This window comes from Peromyscus eremicus, chromosome 2 (genome assembly GCF_949786415.1).
Source record: "Peromyscus eremicus chromosome 2, PerEre_H2_v1, whole genome shotgun sequence".
In the NCBI taxonomy this organism is placed as follows: domain Eukaryota; kingdom Metazoa; phylum Chordata; class Mammalia; order Rodentia; family Cricetidae; genus Peromyscus; species Peromyscus eremicus.
The window spans coordinates 123,658,130-123,671,273 of NC_081417.1; the positions used below are offsets into that span (position 1 = coordinate 123,658,130).

The 13,144-nt window shown below is 42.0% G+C and overlaps 1 protein-coding gene across 3 annotated transcripts in view; it reads right to left on the minus strand.

Moving 5' to 3' along the window:
* The window catches only part of Osbpl9 (oxysterol binding protein like 9), a 145,377-nt gene that overhangs the window by 76,597 nt on the left and 55,636 nt on the right, over window positions 1-13,144 (minus strand). The window lies entirely within an intron of this gene.

Sequence of the window (13,144 nt, forward strand, 5' to 3'; positions counted from 1 at the left end):
AGATAAACTTAAGAAAGAAAGAGAGAGAGACAGACAGACAGACAGACAGACTGAAGCTACCATAAACCAAGGCAGTAAAGAATAACCAGTCAGCATCTTATAGAAAGCAAACATCTAGAGAAGCCTGGCATTTAGGGATGCTCTTTGCCTGGCAGCATTATAAACTCCTAAGGAGGAGTTGTGTACTGGATGATGCACTTAAGATCTGTCAGTGTGTGTCCCAAGGGTATTTGGGAACTATTTTCCGGTAAACTGAGACTGAACCTAAAAGTATTTTAAGAGAAGTTGAAGATAGGACCCAGTAGCATAATGGTTCTCAACCTGTGGGTTGTGACTCCTTTGGGAGTAGAATGACCCTTTCACGGGAGTCACCTAAGACTATCAGGAAACAGATATTTACATTACAATTCATAGCAGTAGCAAAATTACAGTTATGAAGTAGCAATGAAAATAATTTTACAGTTGGAGGTCACCATAATATGAGGGCTGTGTTAAAGGGTCCCAGCATTAGGAAGGTTGAGAACCACTATACTAGCAAAATGGAATCTGGTAAATTAGGCCATGTCTTGATTGGACCCCAAAATGGCTTCACTTTGGAACTAAGGATAAATCAGAATTAAATCAACTGCTCAGTCATCTGTGTGGTCCAGGAAGATCCTGGTACCTGAAACAGACTAAAGAGCCCCCATATTGTTAGTGCTTCTAGCATCTGGCTAGCAAAGCTGGTGAAAATCTCCTCTACAGGATGGCAACCTCATCTTGGTCGCTGACTTGTCTTTCTTTGTTGTTGTTTCATTTTGTTTTTCAAAACAGGGTTTCTCTGGGTAGCCCTGGCTATCCTGGAACTCCCTCTGTAGATCAGGCTGGCCTCTAACTCAGAGACCTGCCTGCCTCTGCTCCCCATGTGCTGGGATTAAAGGCGTGTGCCACCACTGACTTGTATTTCTATAAACAATTTTTCAAATATAGTCCAGCACACAAGCAAATACAATCAAATACACATAAATGGAGGTGCTTCTGCAGATGAAACCACGCATGACTGAAACCAAGACCAACAGGGACTCCAGATTAGTTTATAAGTAACAGGTGGTATTTTACATTTTTATTTATTTATTACTATTATTATGTGGGCACTTCATGTAGGTCAGAGGACAATTTTGGAGGTTCACTTCTCTCCACCTTTTCCTATGTTCTAAGGATTAAATTCAGATCATGCTGAACCATCTATTTGGCTCTTCATTTTATTTTTCAAATAACCAAATATGAATTCTCAAATTGAAATATGATAGTTTTAATATCTATAATAATAAAAATTAAGAGCTCAATGGATGAGTTTAACAGATTAAGTACAGTTAAGAAGGCAATTAGAGATCTGGAAGAGATTACAAGAAACAGCAACAGCAGCAGCCAGTCAAGGGTGTGGAGGACTGACTCATAGTGGGCTGGAGAGAGGCGTCAGAAGTGAAGAGCGCTTGCTGCTCTTCCAAAGGACCGAGTGCTGTTCCCAGTGCCCACATTGGGCAACCACAACCACCTGAAACTCCAACTCCAGGAATATCTGACATACTCTCTGGCCTCTGTGGGCACCTGCGCGTGTGCGCGCACGCGCGCACACACACACGTAAGTAAGTGCAAATTTAAAGTACAGATAAATGGGCAAATAAATAAATAAATAAGGTAAGAAAATGTACTCTGCCAAATAAATAAATAAAGTAAGAAAATGTACTCTGCCCATGACTGGATACCAGAGGGAGATAAAGAATAAATGAGAAACCACACTGAGGAAAGAGAAAAACAGGAATAAATACAAGGACATGAGAAAGAGAAAGAGCCCATCATTCTCCCAGATCTGTGTACATTCCTAGCTGGCTGAGTATTGAGAATTCTGATGACACCTGCAAAGGACAGGATACTCCCTTTGCTAAGAAAAATCTCATGAACAAGATTATGAAACATGTTTACAGTCAAAACACACATCATGACCTCTTAGTAACCACACATAGTACGCATTCTTCTTAGGAAATCTTACCACAATTATGAATCATGCCAACACTCAAGACGTCTTACCGAATATGACCTATGTGTCGTAAGAATTCCTGGCCTTTCTTGTCCTACAGTTTTATATAATCAGCACACCTTATCTGTAAACCCCTACAATACACCTCATAAACCACTTTACCTGCTTTCATTTACCATTAGATAAAAACACACCAAAACAGTTTAATCTTTTAAACACAGCTACAGTTCAAAACTCACAAAACTCATACACCCAGCTGCTCCTAAGAAATTTTGGTTAACCTCTCTCAAGAAGCCTGCACTTTCTTGTACATGTGTATGGTATCCCCACCCCACTCCCAACACACACACACACACACACACACACACACACACACACACACACACACACTGCCTGTTTGTAACAAACCCCAGTCTTGCTTCATACTGACTTCCTGAAACCCTTTCCTGAGACTTGAATTAAGATCTTGACTTCACTTGAACAGAGGTTCCTATAGTACCCACCCCTCAGGAGTCACAGCTGGTAAAGTTGCACTGCTCTGCTACCTGGCTGGGAATTTCCCAAAACTGATGAAAGACATTAAGCCACAGATTTCAGAAGCCCTCGGAATCCCAGACAGGTTATTCCTATAGAATCCAATACTTGAGCAAATACTGAAGGCACTCTCAGTACACCAGAGTAAAGTGGCTGAATAAACCATACAGAAATATATATATGTATGTGCCTGTGTGTGTGTCTGTGTGTGTGTGTGTCAGAAATTATTTCTTTAGAGAGATTTCCAGACAGAGTATCAAATAAAAAAGCCAAGTTTTAAAATTAAGTCTCTGATTCACTCTGAACTGATTTTTTTTCTGCACAGGTTGGGAGGTGTGGATCTAGTTTCACTCCTCCACAGTGGGCATCCCATTTTTGTCAGCACCATTTACTGAACAGGCCATCATTTTTTCAGTGTATGTTTTTGACACTTTTGTCCAAGATTAGGTAGCCATGGTGGCTGATGAGTGGCTCACCAAGAAAAAGCACTTGTCATGCCAGCCTGATGACCTGAGTTTGACCCCTGGAGTCCATGGTAAGAGAGAAGCAACTCCTGCAGGCTGTCTTATGACTGCTACATGCACGCTGTGGCACACTCCCGCCTGAACTCACACATGAGGAGGGAATGCCATCAGTGGGATGAGGGAGAAGAGAGGAGAGCCAACAAAAACAAGATGCTGGTGGAAAATGCCATAATGAAGCCTAGTACTGTGTATGATCGATGCACGCCAGTGTGTGTGTGTGTGTGTGTGTGTGTGTGTGTGTGTGTATGTGTACACACACGTGTACCAAGTGATGCTAACTTAGATTCTCTTAGCATAAAGGACATTACTGGGTCAACTCGTGGAACTTGAGTCAATGAATCAGGTGGTATTAATATATCAATACCAATTCCCATACATTAACATTTCTAATGCTAACGGCTATATTGCACGTATGTGGGGAATTTTCTGTTTACAGGAAATAAAGAACTCAGAAGGTTCTTTTTTTTTTTTTTTTCCGAGACAGGGTTTCTCTATGTAGCTTTGCGCCTTCCTGAATCTTGCTCAGTAGACCAGGCTGGCCTCGAACTCACAGAGATCCGCCTGCCTCTGCCTCCCGAGTGCTGGGATTAAAGGCGTGCACCACCACCGCCACCACCGCCCGGCTCAGAAGGTTCTTAATACTATAAGGCTGAGACAGTTTTTACATTTGTTTTGGACATTTACATATTTGTAGTGTGTGTGCCCATGTGGCGTCAGAGGACAACTTGCAGAAGTAGGTTCTCTCCTTCTACCATGTGGGGGCCAGAATCAAATTCAGGTCATGTTTATCAGGCTTGGGGGCAAGTGCCTTTACCCACTGAAACATCTCACCAGACCAAGATTGAGATTTTTAAATATAACTTTTAAATTCTAAAATGAACATTATGATAATAAAACAAACACAATCTAAATAAATGGAAACATAACATTCATGAAGAACTCCCATTCTATAATGCTCAATTTTAATTCAATTTCTAGATTAAATAAAATGCCAATTAAAATTCAAAACTTTGAATTTTGCCAAGCTGGTTCTACAGCTTTTCTAGAATGCAGAGTACAGAACAACAGAGAACTACCTGAGGACAGAGATGCCTTGTTGGGGAGTCTAATTCAAGTATGAAGTCACATGAAGTGGAAGTGAAGAAAACATGGGCACTTACTTATGCCCCTCAGTGCTAAGCCTGCTGCCCACCCTCTCTGAAGAGCTGTTCCTCCCGCAAGCAGCTGCTCACAGACCCCACTGCTGAGCCTGCCTGCTTCCTCCACCTCTAACTCTCTCTCCTCATCTCATTCCACTTCCTCCCAGTAGCTGCTTGCTTGCCTGCCCTATGGGGCTTTTCTCTCAAACGCCAATAAAACTGTCCTAGAGAGTTTCAAAAAGAAAAAGAAAAGAGAAAATATGGGGCTAGAGGTGTAGCTCAGTTGATGGTGTTTCCCCAAGAGGCCCTGAGTCCAACAATCCCAGCATACAGGAGGTGGGGTGCCGGTGGCAATGTCAAAGGAGCTGCAGTCAGCCATGGAGCTTATGGAATACAGCCCGGTGGCTAGCAAAGCTACACTGGTACATCCTGGAGAGGCAAAGCCCCAGAAGGATTGTTTCCACAATGTCCTTTGCTTCCTCTGGCTTGCTGATGTCATGTTCCTGCTGTATTTGGCATAGTGTGATTACTATGTGAAAGGATCCCACTGTATCTGGTATAGTGTAATTGTTCCATGGGAAAAACCCCACTCCTCGCTGGGCAACTTACTTGCAGATCATAATGAAGATGATTTTTATAAGAGCAATGATGCTTAGTTAGATCTATGATTTAACTGACACTTCTGACTCAGCCTAAAAGATACAGGTGGCTAAAACAGGTATTGAAGATGATTAGGGAAATGGTTTGGGTTATTCTGCCAATCTCCAATAAGACACACAAAAAAAGATAAAAATAGGCTAGAAGTCACCTTCCCCTTTGTTAGATGTGAGATTTGCAGAGGATGGAAAATAAGAACAAGGAAGCCTCATGCATTCTGCCTGTGGAAAAACAGGCTGATGATCAAAGAAAACAATTATGTCCCTACACCTAAAGTCAGACCCGAGTCCCTTGGTCACGTAGCTTACAGACTTAATCACACGCCTCAGTATATACCTTGAAAAATCAAAGTTGTGAAAGAAAATCAAATGACTCTATTGTGTGAGAAAAATAAATGGTAGCTAGACCACTTGAGTAAAGTTTTATAGGAATCTGTTGAACTGAAACCTCAAACAGATGCATGCCAGTACAAAAGGAACCAGCTGAAATATACTCAGCTTGTTTAAAACCTTGTTAATCAAATATTAAAGAATTACTGCCGAGTGAAGATGTTAGAGTGGGAAAATTAATACAAAGAAATGTCTAACTACTTGTGGGCTTCTAAGAAAAACATGAAACTTGTGGTCATAATGTGATTTCTTCCTGTGTAAAGATTTTGTCTTTGGAAAATAATGTAAATTGTGGTTGTGAGGTAATCTTTTCTTGTGTAGAAATTTTCGTCTTGGGGTTACCAAAGGGATAAGAAAAATAAGAGAAGTAGAAGGAAAACATCAGGGAAGATAGAGGAGAAAAACATCAGGGAAGATGGAGGAGGACATCAGGGAAGATGGAGGAGGAGGACATCAGGGAAGATGGAGGAGGAGAACATCAGGGAAGATGGAGGAGGAGGACATCAGGGAAGATGGAGGAGGAGGAGAACATCAGGGAAGATGGAGAAGGAGGACATCAGGGAGGATGGAGGAGGAGAACATCAGGGAAGATGGAGGAGGAGAACATCAGGGAAGATGGAGGAGGAGAACATCAGGGAAGATGGAGGAGGAGAACATCAGGGAAGATGGAGAAGGAGGACATCAGGGAGGATGGAGGAGGAGAACATCAGGGAGGATGGAGGAGGAGAACATCAGGGAAGATGGAGGAGGAGAACATCAGGGAAGATGGAGGAGGAGAACATCAGGGAAGATGGAGGAGGAGAACATCAGGGAAGATGGAGGAGGAGGAGAACATCAGGGAAGATGGAGGAGGAGGACATCAGGGAAGATGGAGAAGGAGGACATCAGGGAAGATGGAGGAGGAGGACATCAGGGAAGATGGAGGAGGAGGACATCAGGGAAGATGGAGAAGGAGGACATCAGGGAGGATGGAGGAGGAGAACATCAGGGAAGATGGAGGAGGAGAACATCAGGGAAGATGGAGGAGGAGAACATCAGGGAAGATGAAGGAGGACATCAGGAAGATGGAGGAGGAGGACATCAGGGAAGATGAAGGAGGAGAACATCAGGGAAGATGGAGGAGGAGAACATCAGGGAGGATGGAGGAGGAGGACATCAGGGAAGATGGAGAAGGAGGACGTCAGGGAAGATGGAGGAGGAGAACATCAGGGAAGATGAAGGAGGAGGACATCAGGGAAGATGGAGAAGGAGGAGAACATTAGGGAGGATGGAGGAGGAGGACATCAGGGCAGAAGAACAAAACATAAAAAGAACAGAGTAAGAACAAATAACAGAATGAATAATAAAATGAAGAATTAAGCTTTGGCCCTCACATAAAGTTCCCATGTGTGTCTGTGTGTCTGTCCAGTAGTTCACCTACTCCACATCTCCTCTCTAGTTTCTTTGACCTGTTGAGAGCTGGTTCTCTTGGCAGCAGTGAGATCAGGAAGATCCAAGTTCAAGGTTATCCTTGGCTATTGCAAGAGCAAAGATAAATAAATGGATGAAACAGATTAGAGACCAGAAATGGGTCCCATTGTGTATGTAGACACTTGATTTGAACATGTGCACTACTGTACAGTAAGGAACAACTCTTTAGTATACAGCACTGGGATAATAACAAAGAAAAATGAAATCTGACCCTACCTTGTACTATATACATAAATAAAATCCAAATATTCTTAGTTCCTAATTTGAAAGAAAAATCCGAGTTTGAAGTGAAAAAGGAGACTATATTTATAATTTTGCTATAGAAAAAAAAAAAGCTCCTAAGGGGGACACAAAACCCCCAATTATAAACAAAAATGACATAAACTACCCCAAGGAGTGGGGGTGGGGAACCAACTCAAGCAAGGCTCTGGGGTAAGAAGATTATAGCTGAATTTTACAGATTGCATAGGAATTTAAAGCAAAGATGGGGTAGGGGTGAGGTTATGTGGAGAGGAGGAAACCCTGACAGGAATATCCCAAGCAGAAAGGATAGACTAAAGCAAATGGGTGACTAAGAAAAGGGCTAAGTGAGCATCAGAAGACATGGCCTGGCCCATGCCATGCTACTTTTACTGTCACAGACCTTAGCAAGCCTCGTACAGCATCCAGGTATTTACTGTGTCTCTACATTAGAGGCTTGGATTAAATCATCCCTGCTGGCTGAAGATTCTAGATTTTATTATTCTGACTGGTTTAGTCCATTCTCCAATTCTCCTATGTGTCAGTAAACAACTTCTGCCCTACAGGATCTACTAGGAAAGGTATCTTTGTGTACAATGAGGTGACTGGCTATTCAATCATAACAAATTATGTGTTCGTACGAGAAATATAAGTCACAGATCACCTGCACAGACAGCTCTCCAGAGGGAAAATGAGAGTTCTTTATGTTCATTCTGAGTGAACTCTGCTCATGCCTAAAAGTATGGTTTAGTGAGTTAGCTACAACTCTAAGTGCTATGTTGTTACTAAATGTACAGACAGTTCATGTACAAGTCAATACTCTTTTCCTTTTATGAGCCTTTTAAAATCCAGGGTTTCATGTAGTCCAGGTTGGACTGGAAATTACCACATAGCCAAGGACAACCTTGAACTCCTTACTGATCCTGCTGCCTCCGACTCCCAAATTCTGGGATTATTCCCTACAGTGCTTTGGGCATGCTAGGTAAGCACTCTGGCACCTGAGCTACAATTCCCAACCTGTATGTTTTTAGACATCCAGTTCACCTCAAGATTCTCTGGCATCTACCATTCCTCTTCATACATGATGAGGCCTGTTTTACACCTCTAAGCCAGTAAGCTGCATTGTTTGTCTATGGTTCACAATGAGGGGCATATTTATAACATGGCCTGGTTAACATATATACATGTATATATATATATATGTACATATAAAACCTGAACAGTAGTTTCACAAAACAATACTTGCTTTTACAACATGTTATTGATATTCATTCTTCACACCCCTCTTCCTGCTCCCCCAGGACTCACTATATAACCCTGGCTGGCCTGAAACTCACTTTATAGACAGGGCTGGCTTGGACCTGGTAGGAATCCACCTATCCCTCCCCACCTCCCAAGTGCTGAGATTAAAGGTGTGTACCACGAAGCCCAGCACATCCTCTCTTTATATCTCACTTTTATGATGATGGGGAACAAGGCTGAGGAGATGGCTTAGAGGGGAAACTGCTTGCCACACAAACATGAGGACTTGGGTCTGGAACTCTAGCATCCAACCAAAAAGTGATAGCTGAACCAGAAAATGGAGACGGAAGATCCCAGGCACTCCTCGGCCACCCAGCATAGCTTCCTGTTCAGTGAGAAATCCTGTCTCAAAAAATAACATGCAGAATGGCAGAGGGAGATATCCAACAGTTGACTTCTAGCCTTCACATGCACACGCATACACACACATACCTCTCTCCCTATCCCCCGCTACAAGAATGTTGATTTGCACTTATGAAATTCAAAGGCTAATGAGATGGCTCAGCAGGTTAAAGGTGCTTGTAGCCAAGACTCATGTTTGATGTCCAATACTCACACAGTGGAAGGAGAGAACTGACTCCTACAAGTTGTCCTCTGACCACATGTGTGCAGACACTAATATATCCACACACAAACACACATAAATATTTCATGAAAAATTTTAAAAATATAATTCATAAACTAATAAATCAACTCTGTTTGGCAAAGGTTACTGTAAGCCATTTCAATATCCCACAAAACCATTGCTTATCATTGTCTCTTATGCTCTATGGAGTAAAAACCAAGAGGGCTGGCTGCTGGGTCCAAACTCCGGTCTGATTCCTGGCCTTGTCCTTATTCACCTGGATTGTCACACGTTCCTTATGCCCTCTGTGACTTAAGTGTCTCATCTATACTGTGAGGCTGAGAAGCAGGAGTTCAAAGCCAGCCTGGGCTACACAGTGAGTCCTAAACCAGCTTGGGCTACATAGTGAGTTCAAACCAGACTGGGATACACAGGGAGACACTGTCTCAAACAAACAAACAAACAAAACCCAAACTGAAAAACGATCTTATTCAATAAAGACAGCCTGTATTCCAGGGAGATTTTACAGTCTGTTGCCAATTATAAAATGGGTGCTGGTAACCAAATTCTGCTTCTCTGCAGTTTTATGCTCTTGACTTCTGAGCCACCTTCTGGGGTAGTTATTTTGTCACAACATGTTTATTTTTTTTATTTTTATTTATTTATTTATTTATTTATTTATTTATTTATTTATTTATTTATTTATTTATTTTGGTTTTTCGAGACAGGGTTTCTCTGTGTAGCTTTGCGCCTTTCCTGGAACTCACTTGGTAGCCCAGGCTGGCCTCGAACTCACAGAGATCCGCCTGCCTCTGCCTCCCGAGTGCTGGGATTAAAGGCGTGCACCACCACCGCCTGGCACAACATGTTTATTAATGAAATGGATCCATTAATATCATGAGATTTATATTGTTTGAGAGTTGGTTTTTTCAGATAGTTTCTCTTCTAGAACACAACTATGTTGCCCAGATTGGCCTTGAACTTAGAGCCTCAGCCTTGAGTGCTAGGTTTATAGCAGTGTATAATTGTGCCTGGCTCCTATTGATACTGTAAGTATGCTTAAAATCAGTTTTAATTTCTAAACTTGAAGATGTTAATATACATATGTGAATACAAGTTTTCTGGAGTCATATAATTTTAGAAGACATACAAGGATACTCAGATTAAAAAGTCTGAGAACTGCTGGCATATTATGTAATATCTTACTTATTACTCCCTCCATTGAATTCTAAGTACCCAGAAAGAAGAATTTGGTCAGTCTAATTTGTTGCTATATTGCAAATACCTAGCAAACCACCTTGCTCACTACATGATGGATGGATGGATGGATGGATGGATGGATAGATGGATGGACAGATAGATAGATGGATGGACAGATGGATAGATGGATGGATGGACGGATGGTAAATACAACCATTCCACTTAGATAATTCGGTGGCTCTGAGTGCAACTGACATACTGAATAGTCAAAATGTTTTGTGCTGTTTGTGCAGTGGTCAATCCAGGTCCTCAGAACAGCATGCTGTGCCAAAGCTCACCCACTGAGCCAGACCCCCAGGAGAAGCTATTTTTAGAAGGCAGTAAGGTGATATGGAAAGAGAATGTTTATATAACCAAATCTAAGCCAATGTTTTGACAGCCAGAAATTTTCAGAATTGTGATTTTAATAAACTGCTTATTATAGAACTTAGAGGGGAGAGCAGATAAAAAGATATAAATATCTTGTGTTCCTTTCAATCAAAGCAGATAGAATGCTCCAGGCTTATGACCCCTCCCGAGCCCCAATTCCCTAGCTCAGCTACGGACTCCCTGACTGGAACCTGGTCCACATTTTCTTAATTCTCTAACACTAACATTTTCTTAGCAACTAACCGGTACTCACAATTACAGAACAAATAGTCATTTGTCTTCTAGAATGATGCCTTTTCTCAATGAAGTCTCCTGACCAGCCTTGTCTTTTTTTTTTTTTTTTTTTTTTTCTTTTTGTATATTTGTTTTTCCCTGATGCTGTGATAAAATGCTTTGGTAAAAATAACTTAAGGGAGGAAGGTTTTATTTTAACTCAGGGTGTGAGGCACAGCAGGGAAGTCAGGGCAATGGAGCTCGAGGCAGCTCTTCACATCTACTCACCAGCAGAAAGCAGTGAAGCATGCTACGGCTCAGCTCTCTCCCTCTATTTTATCCAGTCCAGGACCCGAGCCCAGGGGATGGTTCTGCCCACATTTAAGATAGGTAGGTCTTTCCATATCAATGAATGTGATCAAGATAACTCCCACAAGCATGCCCAGAGGTCCATCTCCCAGGACTCTCTTCTACAGTCTGTCAAATTGACACTAACCATCACAAGCCTTTACAGAAGACTGCCCGTAACCTAGCATCCTCCATTCCCACTACCCTGCCCTACTGTTTCTTTATGCCTTAACATACATGTTGGTTCATGGTTATTATTTATTGTCCATCTCTCCTGTCACTGGAATATTAAGCTCCACAAAAGCAGGGGTCTTTCTGGAGGGTGGGGGTGGTGTACACCTTTAAACCCAGTACTTGGGAAGCAGAAGCAGACAAATCACTGAGTTTGAGGCCAGCCAGGTCTACAGAGCTATACAGAGAAAGCCTGTCTCGGAAAAACAAACAAACAAAGCAGAAGTCAGCCTTTACTTCTTGACATACCTCAACCAGCCAGACATCAGGGAAACATCTGTTCAACAAAATGTTTTGCTGAATGAGACTTGATGACCCACTAATCATATTACTGAGCCTAGTGTCCATTTGCTGTTTATAATCTAAAGTTAGGTTTCTTCTCTTCTCTTCTCCTCCCCTCCCACTGCTTTGGTTTTTTGAGGCAAGGTCTCACTATGTGGCTCTGGCTGTCCTGGAACTCACTCTGTAGACCAGATTGTCCTTGAATTCACAGAGACCCACCTGCCTCTGCCTACCCAGTGTTGGGGTTAAAGGCATATGCTATCATATCTGGCAAGTTAGTTTCTAAGAAATTATTTTTGCTTGATATCTTATTATATCTTCCATAATTGGCTCCTTCAAAGATTTATTAATAGTTATAGCTGAAGTCTCTAAACTGTCAAAATGCATGCAAATATTTGCAAATGTGTCTCTCCTCCACAACTTCTGTTTTGATTATCTGAAGCAATATTGTGAGTCTCCAGGACAGAGTTAGCATTGTATTAGGCAACTGTGTGTTCATTCAGTCAAAGACAATGAAAACCATATGAGTTCTTTTCAATTCATTCACCAATCACACACTTGTCAGCCAAATTATTCCTACTCAATGAAAATCCTTGACAAATTAATATGCAAATACATACTAATACTTTTAGCTCCTACAAGGCTTTCTATCTTGCATTAACTTCAGGTTTTAGAGAAGGAGTAAAAGTGTCAGTCAATCACTATTCCTTAACTTTAAAAAAGCAAACCTTTTTAAAGTCTTTTTTAAGACATGGGAATGATGAAAATTTAGGAAGGCTGTGGTTTTTGAGTTTACACAGACACTAAACAGGAAGGTGCTTTGGCAGCACAGAAACCAGGAAAGGGGAGAGGGGGAGTTAATGAAGCAGCAGAAACTGAAGGAAATGATAAAGCCCTGAGCCGAGTCACAGACTTAGGAGACAGAAGGAGCATCCAACGGACAGAGTGACACACGAATACAAGGAGATGCAGATGCAGAGAAGAACAGGTTTGGCTTGGCTAGCTGGGAAAATGGCAGTGCTGGTCCCCGACATAGTGAATAGAATTGGCAAGCCCCAAGTGCTGTGACACATGCACCCTATCCTGGCACTCAGGAATCGGAAGAGGACTGACAGTTCCAGGACAGCCCAGCAAGACAAACAAAACACAACAAAAGAACATACAAGATGGAAAACAAGATGGCTCCAAAGTTTTTATTTAGGGTTTGAAAAGCCTCACTGTCAGAAATGGGTTGTTTTCTGTTTAAAATGTGGGCATGCATATGTGTGTGTGCACACATTCATTATGTGTGTGTACATGAGATGAATGTGGGGTGTGTGTATTTGTGTGAGGGAGTGTATTTGTATGTGTACATGGGTATGTGTGTGCATGTGTGAAGTCAGGCATTTTCCTCAATCACTCTCTACCTTATTTTTTCAGATAAGATCTCTCATTGAACAGGAGCTCGACACCCAGCTTTCTGCATGGGTTCTGGACCTTCGTGCTTATGTGACAAACACCTTACTTCCTGGGCCATCTCTCCAGCGCTGGAATGATACGGGCCTGTAACCCCAGCCCTCGGGAGGCTGAGGCAAGAGGATTTCTGTGAATTCAAGGCCAGCTTG